At 31.9% G+C, this 8,260-nt stretch overlaps 1 pseudogene; it reads right to left on the bottom strand.

Annotated features, from left to right (window-relative positions):
* Positions 1-3,010: 3,010 nt before the first annotated feature.
* On the bottom strand, positions 3,011-4,152 carry LOC149193608 (abscisic acid receptor PYL9 pseudogene; annotated as a pseudogene).
* Positions 4,153-8,260: the final 4,108 nt, after the last annotated feature.

Raw genomic sequence — 8,260 nt, 5'->3', positions numbered from 1 at the left:
TTATATTAGGTTTTGTTCCGTTTTTATTAATATTCAATTTTTAATTGAACTTTTCTTTGAGAACCTATTTTTCCACGCATATTAAAATTTTTATATCATTAAATTACAAAATTTGATAATTTTTTCCGCATATTAACATTATTACAATTAATATACAACTAGTGTTCAGAATAAAATATTTTAGGTTATAAACCATATACACTTCCACATCCAAAATGTGGATAAATCGAAAACTTATTTAATCACAGTACACTGTTTATCCCGTTGTGCTAACGTCAGTCCCCTCTCATAGAGAAGCTCGGCCTTTAGGTAGGAAAATCAAAGGTGTAACATCTATAAATGTAGGGTTGTTGAATGGTTTTTCCTTTTTAAAAGTGTAATTTCATTACTTATTTGGTTTTGGAACGTGATGTAATTTTGTGTTTTAGTTAAGAATTATACTTAAAAAATAGGTTAAAGGGTTAAGATCAGGGTAGGAATGAAAAGGTCTTTCCAACTGGTTTTTTTTTTTAATAATGATAATGAATCAGCTTGTATTCATTTACATAATTATTATTAATAATTATTATGTTTGAAATTAAATTATAATAAAAAAATTATTAAATTTTTTTATAAAATTATATTTTTTAATATTATTTTTATTTATATGTTTATGGGTTTTGAATAGAAGTGTTTTGTTAAGATATTTCTTGATGCGAAATTACAAGTTTAATTTTTAGTTGAAAGTGATGAAGATATAATTCTATAAGTCATTTACAAAAGAAAGAAAAAATATCATTTTTCATATATATTTTTGTTAATATTCTGTATTAAATATATTTCAAAATTTTTTGGAAACAAAATATCCAAAGTGCTAAAACACATTTAAAAATAAACAAACTACTGCATCTTACCTTCATCAAATCTCATACATAAAATTCATGCAAATTTTTGGAAATATTAGATATAAAAATAGAAAACAGAGATATGAAATTGTTCTATTTCAATTCCACTTCCAATAACGATATTCTATGAGGACAGCCCAATATGAAGGGATGTGTAAGTTTGTCCTTTTTTTTTTGCCCCTTTAAAATAGAATTAAAAATTTTAATTATGTTCTAAATAGAAAAATAATGTTTGCTATAATTAAAAAAAGATGAATATGCTATAAATTAATTAGAAATAAAAAAAAGTGAATCAAATGTTTAAATCTTATAATTTTTAAAAATATTTTAACATAAGATTTAAATAAACTATTTAAAAATCTACGATAACTAATTTATATCTCTATATATAGTTAAATTTTTTATTTAGTCTTATATTAAAAATACAATTTAAACAATGAAAAATAACATTAAATTTTGCATTCTAAAAAAATTAAAATTGAAAAAAATTGTTATTTATTCTTTCTAAAATTATGTTATATCTATATTCAAAATAAATCTATTCTAGTAATATTCAAATTGCAAATTAACAAATCTATTCTGGTTATATTCAAATTGCAAATTAACAAAATGGATCTCAATGATGCATAGCCTAGGTGGTTGGGAGAGTTTAATGATAACCTCCCCACCTAAGTTCAAATCCCATAACAAGAATATGGTGATAATCCTGCAAAATGGATTCTATATAGAATGCGCACGCAGGAGAAGGTTATTGCATCAAACAAATAAATCGGCGTCATTCTTATTTGGATTGATCGCAGATATTGAGACTATTTCTAGATCTGATAGTACCTGGTTGTTAGCCAGATATTGAACAATTCTTGAAATCTGATTTTCAATTATCCTTGAAATCTGTTATCCATATAAGTTCAGTAAACATTAAATTTTACGAAATAAGGGTGAAATTTTTTTAAGCTATGCCTTGCTGATTATTCTGTTTTAGGATTGCAGTTTCTATAAATAATTTGGAATGTGATGGGATTGCAGATTTGAGAAATAATTTGGAATCTGTCACTGCAGTATTCTGAAATATTTTTAAAATCTGCAATCTACAATCAAGATAATCAAATCAAGATAAGTTCAACGCCTTGTATTGGAGATAATCTTCTCCAATAATCGTCTCTAAAGAATTCTAACCACTGTGTAGCATTGCTTTGGGTTCGACTCTTCTAATTTTGTTGTTTTTAGGGCTTCGAGTATAACAGAACAGACATATTAACGTATGCAACCTGATTCTGTTACGTGCGTTTCACAAGTAAAACTAATGGATTCGTCTCCCAAGCGGCATTGCATCCAACGAAATCTCAAAGCTTGCTGTAGGAAAGTAAGATCGATCTACACAGAAATATTTATTGGGCTTATCATAAATTGAAAGAAAAAAAAAAACTAAATGACTCCTACTCTTAGGAAATGCACATCAACAGAAAGGGAAAAAATTACAAAATTGGTTGAGTATAGAGGTCCATAGACTTTCTCCTAGGAGACAGCGCTTATGCACTGAGATCTACACTGTAAGGAGATATGGAAACAGAAAGATGCATGATGCATGTTCAAGATTTTACAGGCAGTTATTCTGGACAAGTCAATCATCGTTAGAACGTGAACCTCTTTTTCGAAAATTTAGTATATTCTGGTAACCTCACGTTTTCAGAAATACCTATCGCTGAATAGAACACCCCAAAATTTATTCATGTTTTACAAATACGTAGGCATTATCCAACTCACAGAAAGAAGGTCATGTGTATAAACCTCCCTCTGGTCTGTCTATTGGTTTCCAGAAATAGAAATAGAGATAAATTCAGAATAGGAAAATATGAATAAAATTTATTTACTTGTTTTGGATAGTGGTGATCTGTTAAGGTATTTTTTTGATATGAATTCATCTGTTTAATTTCTTTCTTATAGAGATGATATATTGGATATGATAATCTTGCTTGCCATTAAAGTTCGTAAAACTCACAAAACTATTGAATTCATTATCTATAACTTAGTAATATCCTGAAATTAAATGCACAATAACTTTGCCCAAAGTTCCAAATATTCTTAAAATCTATAATGTAAAAATAAATAAAGCTGATCCCCTAAAATTCTAAATATTCTTAAAAACTACCATCCAAAAATAAATAAAAATAACCACAAATACCCCGAAACTACACCAATCTTGAAAAATCAAAATAAACCAATCTTGCAAAACCAGTGCGGGCCGCAAGACTATAAGCAGCCGGGTGTACTAATGAAGTGCTTGGAGACATGAGCCAAAGACTGCAAATTGCTTTTAATGATGGTCTCTACGAATAAACACGCCTCCTCCTTTGTATTCCCTTGTGGCACATCCACCACGTACGATTCGATCACAATGGTTCCGGGTTTTCCATTTATAAGCCTCTCATGCAGAGTTGTGATGGATCGATAATTGTTGAGCCTGTGCTCGCCTCCCACGATGCTGAAGCTCAGAATATGCTGCTCCTCGTCCAGAATATCCAGTCGCTCGATGCTCGTGGCCGCAGGAAGACCAGACACAACTTCAACCTCCCTGAGGCAGCCGACCTTGACCTTCGAATCGGCCTCACCCCGAATGCAACAGGTGCGGACGAAGTTCTTATAGAGTTGAGGCTTGTCGAATCTCCGAACCAGTGACCAGACAACGCTCACCGGTGCCTCCACGTGCTGCACAACCACAGATGAGCACCTCACCTCGTTTTCTCCACCATTCGAATGGTATCGCCCGACCATCTCCTGCAGCCACTCCCCAAATCCTCCTCCTTCCTGCAAGTAATTTACGGCACAAAGCCTATCGATTTCCTTCGACCCGCCTGACAATATGGAGCTCGGCTCCTCCTTTTCAGGGCGTAGCAAGATCAAATCCCCCGATGACCTCCACATCTCGTGAGACAGAGATTAAAACTTCATTATTGCGGGTAAGCCTTTAATTCTATTTCTAAGTCTCCATGGGGCAGCCCAATTCACTTTACCAGTGATAATAACTATTAGGTAAACTATGAGATTTAAGATTGATCAAATTAGTTATGGTTCAGATTTTTAATCAAATTAATTGCCACCATAACTATTAGATAAACTATAAAATTTAAAATTCAAATCCCTAATCAAACCCAACGAAATCTCCCTAAATTCCTAATCAAACTCAACGAGATCTCTCTGAATTTCATACAAACAAATGGGTTTCTCTCAAGGTTCATACAAACAAACAAAGCGAATCCTAGTCCTAGTCCTAGACCTGTAGCGCGCCGAAACAATACTGTCTACTGCATAAATTTAAGGGTTTGGGTCGAGTTGCAAGTCTTCGATCTCGCAGACTCCACAAAAGTCAAAGAGCGAAATTTGAGGATGAGACAGCAAATGGGATGCCTCAAATCTCCATCGAATCTCTATAAAATCTCCAACTTGGACTTCTTAGTCGTCGTCGAAATTATAGTTGGAGGCGTGCAGCTCAGTATGCCCATCCATCCATAGAAAACCATCACTGGATATGGCGTGAGCCAACAACTTTACTTAAATGTAGATTCGGTGAGTCTTTAATGGTGCGCACATGCTCCAGTTGCGCCTGGTCAAGAATGGATGAAATGAAACGATTATATTTAATTTTATGGGTGATGACATTACATCCACAAAATATCCAGAAAGTTTTGGTCCTTAGTTTTTGTTTTTCTTATGCTTCAAATTGTGGGCGCCCATTGAAATGCGCATCCGGTTTTTTTTGACGTTTAATGGTAATTAAATAGTAAAAACGTTAATGATTCTTAAGTCATTCAATCATCTAGAGTTAAAAACTGATATAAAATAATGTAAATGCCTTGAAAAGGTTTAAAAGAATAAGGGGAAAAATTAGAATTAAATTTTTTGAAATTATAAATCTAAAGCGTACAAGTTATTTAAAAACTTATGTGAAATTAAAAATAATGTAAATGCCTTTTTCAAGGTTTAAAATAATAAGGGGAAAATTAGAATTAAATTTTTTGAAATGATAGATTTAAAGCGTACAAGTTATTTATAATGAGGAAATTTTATGTTTAATTTGATATTTATATCTATTCTGAATGTTCTCACAGAGGGCGATATTGTTGTGAATTAAAATTATTAATTTATAAAATTTATATATATATATATATATAGATATAAATTATTAGATTGATTGAATAATTTTAAAAGAATAATTTTTTTCCTAATAATATTTATAAATGTAAAATATTAATATTTAAATATATTAAATTTTATTTATATTTATTATTATGTTAAGCACTGTTTTCACCATGAAATGGTGTGAGAAGGGAGGAGTGGTTTAGGGATGGGAGGAGTTATTTAGGACATGATCACATAATATGTGGTGTGATAATTGAAACTTTTTTGTTTCATGCAAATTTTATGTGATTAATGGTTAGTTGTAGGTAGAGTTTAAGGAATTTATGGAAACAATATTTATTCATATTTAGTTTATTTTACTAGCAAAATAATTCTCTAAAACCATGTCTATTATCATTCATTTATATAGAATCATTAGGTAAGTATTCATTAGAGGCCTTGGTTTTGATGGTGCAAAGTAGAAGGTATGTATTAATTGGTTTATAGGTTTTTCGTCAAATGAAAGAGGTTTTATTCTTAGAGCAGTTACTTGCATTCTGCACCATAATTCCTTTTTTCTTGTTGTATGCACTCCTTCCAACTTATTATTTGTGGCTTATCTATCATGGCTACAATCTATCTTTGTTTGTGTGACCATGTGGCCTTGGGGCAAATATTTGTGTTTGGATTGTTAGGGCGGGCTAGGCTTAACCGGTTCCCGTGGACTCTAGGAAAGTTATTTCACCTCTTGTGTTAAGCTCTAGGATCATGAGGCAACCAATGCTTTTTAGGACCATGTTCCTTCACATACTCTGGTGGAGACTAAAATATGAGAGGAGTGACGCACCATTCATGACTATGATATTGATGTAGAGTTGGGCAATTAGATCTCCAACACAAGAATTTCAAGGTCTTATGATACAAAATACTGGAAGAAGGTTGCCTTCTATTGGCACCCTCAAACACTTGTTGGGAGATTACTCGTTAATCATGATGAGGCCAAGGATGATATTCTCCTATAGTTGGACAAATTTGAACTGCACCTTAAATCCATCAACTATAGGCTACTTGCCTCTACTTAGCAAGGTCCTATCCACTTTTACCTTTAAGTTCTTCTCTAAAACATCACGGGGGCTTCCTCGGGGGAGAAATATCATACCACGTGTATTCATACTGGGGATATATATTGTGGAAAAAATGACATTATATATTGAGCATATAATAGGGGGTAGAGGGTTTTTATATTGGCAGGTATAAAAAATGGAGCTCAAAATTAATGAAAAAATATGACGGGGTATAAAAAATGTTAATGAAACATGGATACCTACAATATCTAGTGAAAGTAGGGTTTTTTAAATTGGGAAGGTGTATTGGGTTCGTATTGGTAGGGGTTTAAATAATGTTATTTTTAAAGGGATTTTCCAATATATCCTCAAATTAAAGGTATTGTTTAGTATGCCATAAACACACATGATACAACAAAGGTTTATTGAGTAAAATCATGTATAAAACATTAACTTCGAGATTTTCAACCTTTCTACAAACTATTTTTTTCACTTTATACATTAGTTTCTTTTAGAACGAGACTTATAATTATTTTGTTTACAATATAAAATATAAAATATTATTTTTGGTCTCTATATCCTTTTGCTATTTTTAATCTTTAATTTTTTTTAACCCTTTTGTTAGTATGAACATTCAAAGACTTTTTGGATTAAAGACTTATTTCAATACTTTACAAAATTCCTTAATAAAAAACAAATATTGTTTTTAATATCCATAAATTTAATTTAATACTTATAAATTTTTAAGTTAATTAATATTTTTAATTTATATATTTAAATTAAATGATAGAAAAATAATGAAATAATCTAAATATTTTATTTTTCAAACAAAATATGTAAAAGTGTTAAAATTAGAAATATCATTTTTATTAACTCAAAGTTACAACTTTAACTATTTCAATGACATAATTCAAAGATACAACTTTAACTAATATCATTTATTCAATATTAATAATAATTAATAATGACAAAAGGGAAAAATTTGAAAATTTTTAGATTTTTTTTTTTTTAATTTAAAAAATTACTATTAATATTTATAATTAATGATGACAAAAGAGAAAAGATCCCCCGAAAAGATCCCCCAATGGTTGTTAATGCTGATAGGATGGAGATTGGTTTTATGTGTTCACCACTTTTGGTCACTCACATGCTCATTTAATATTGGAGTACCTAGTATCTCCCTCACATGCATGAGCATGTTGTAAACTGTTGGAGTTGGTTATGATTGATGGCGTGTAACAAGAAGGAGTCTATGAGTGCTGAGGTGTATTTCTCAGCCTCGGTTAATGGAGGCTCTTCTAGCGTGTTTTCTTTGAGATATTTTCATGTGTGGGAGGGAGAATCTCATATTTTCCCTCCGGTGGTTTTTGAAAACGATGTTCTAGATGCAGGGTTTTTTCTCAGTGATAGAGTGGCGAGCTCCTCTTAGTGGTTTAGTGAATTGGGATTGTAAGTTTTAGTTCCTTGTTCTCACTCTAGGTCTTGGGAATTGGTTTCTTTTCGTTTACTTCTTTTTCTTTTTTCTTTTTTTTGTTTCTTAAGGTGCATTTGTTTTTGTCTCGTTTGTTTATAGTCTTAATATTGAAGGCCTTTCATTTGCATGGTCTTGGGCTTGATGTTTTGTTAATTGGCTCTATCTCTATTGCATCATGATTATTTGTGCAGTAGGTTTTTTTTTGTGTCACGTCGTGGGTGGTTGGTGTGGGTGGTATTTTACAGAGAGATGCACTAGGTTCCCGTAATATCGTGCTTGGGTCTAAGAGTTGTGTTGTTTCCCTTTGGTTTTGGGTCTCTGAATGGTCTGGTGCTAGGAAGGGGTGTTGTATGGGTTAAATGGTGGAGGATTATGAGTCTATAGTGGATTTTGTGTCACCTCCTGTTTGTACTGATGGTATGCTCTCTAAGTATAGTAATTTTATTTGGCCTACCATGATGACACAATGTGTTGCTGCCCTGACCTGGTCGAAGATAAATTTTGGTCTGTCTTTCCTTTTGCAGGTAGGGGAAATACCTGTTAGATTTGTTGGCATTTGGCCAAAAAATGGATCCAAACACTCCCAAAGTCTCCAAAGTTTGCTTAAAATTATGCAAATGGATCCAAATATGCTCCAAATCACTCCCTAAGTCTTCAAAGGTGCTTAAGATCATCCAAAGATCGAAACAAGCAGGGGAGGAGAGCCCTTGGAAGGGTAGAAA

This window comes from Pinus tabuliformis, chromosome 2_2 (genome assembly GCF_031772625.1).
Source record: "Pinus tabuliformis cultivar Carrire ecotype Pingquan chromosome 2_2, CPIR1, whole genome shotgun sequence".
NCBI classification, from domain to species: Eukaryota; Viridiplantae; Streptophyta; class Pinopsida; order Pinales; family Pinaceae; genus Pinus; species Pinus tabuliformis.
This window is presented reverse-complemented; position numbering and strand designations above follow the sequence as displayed.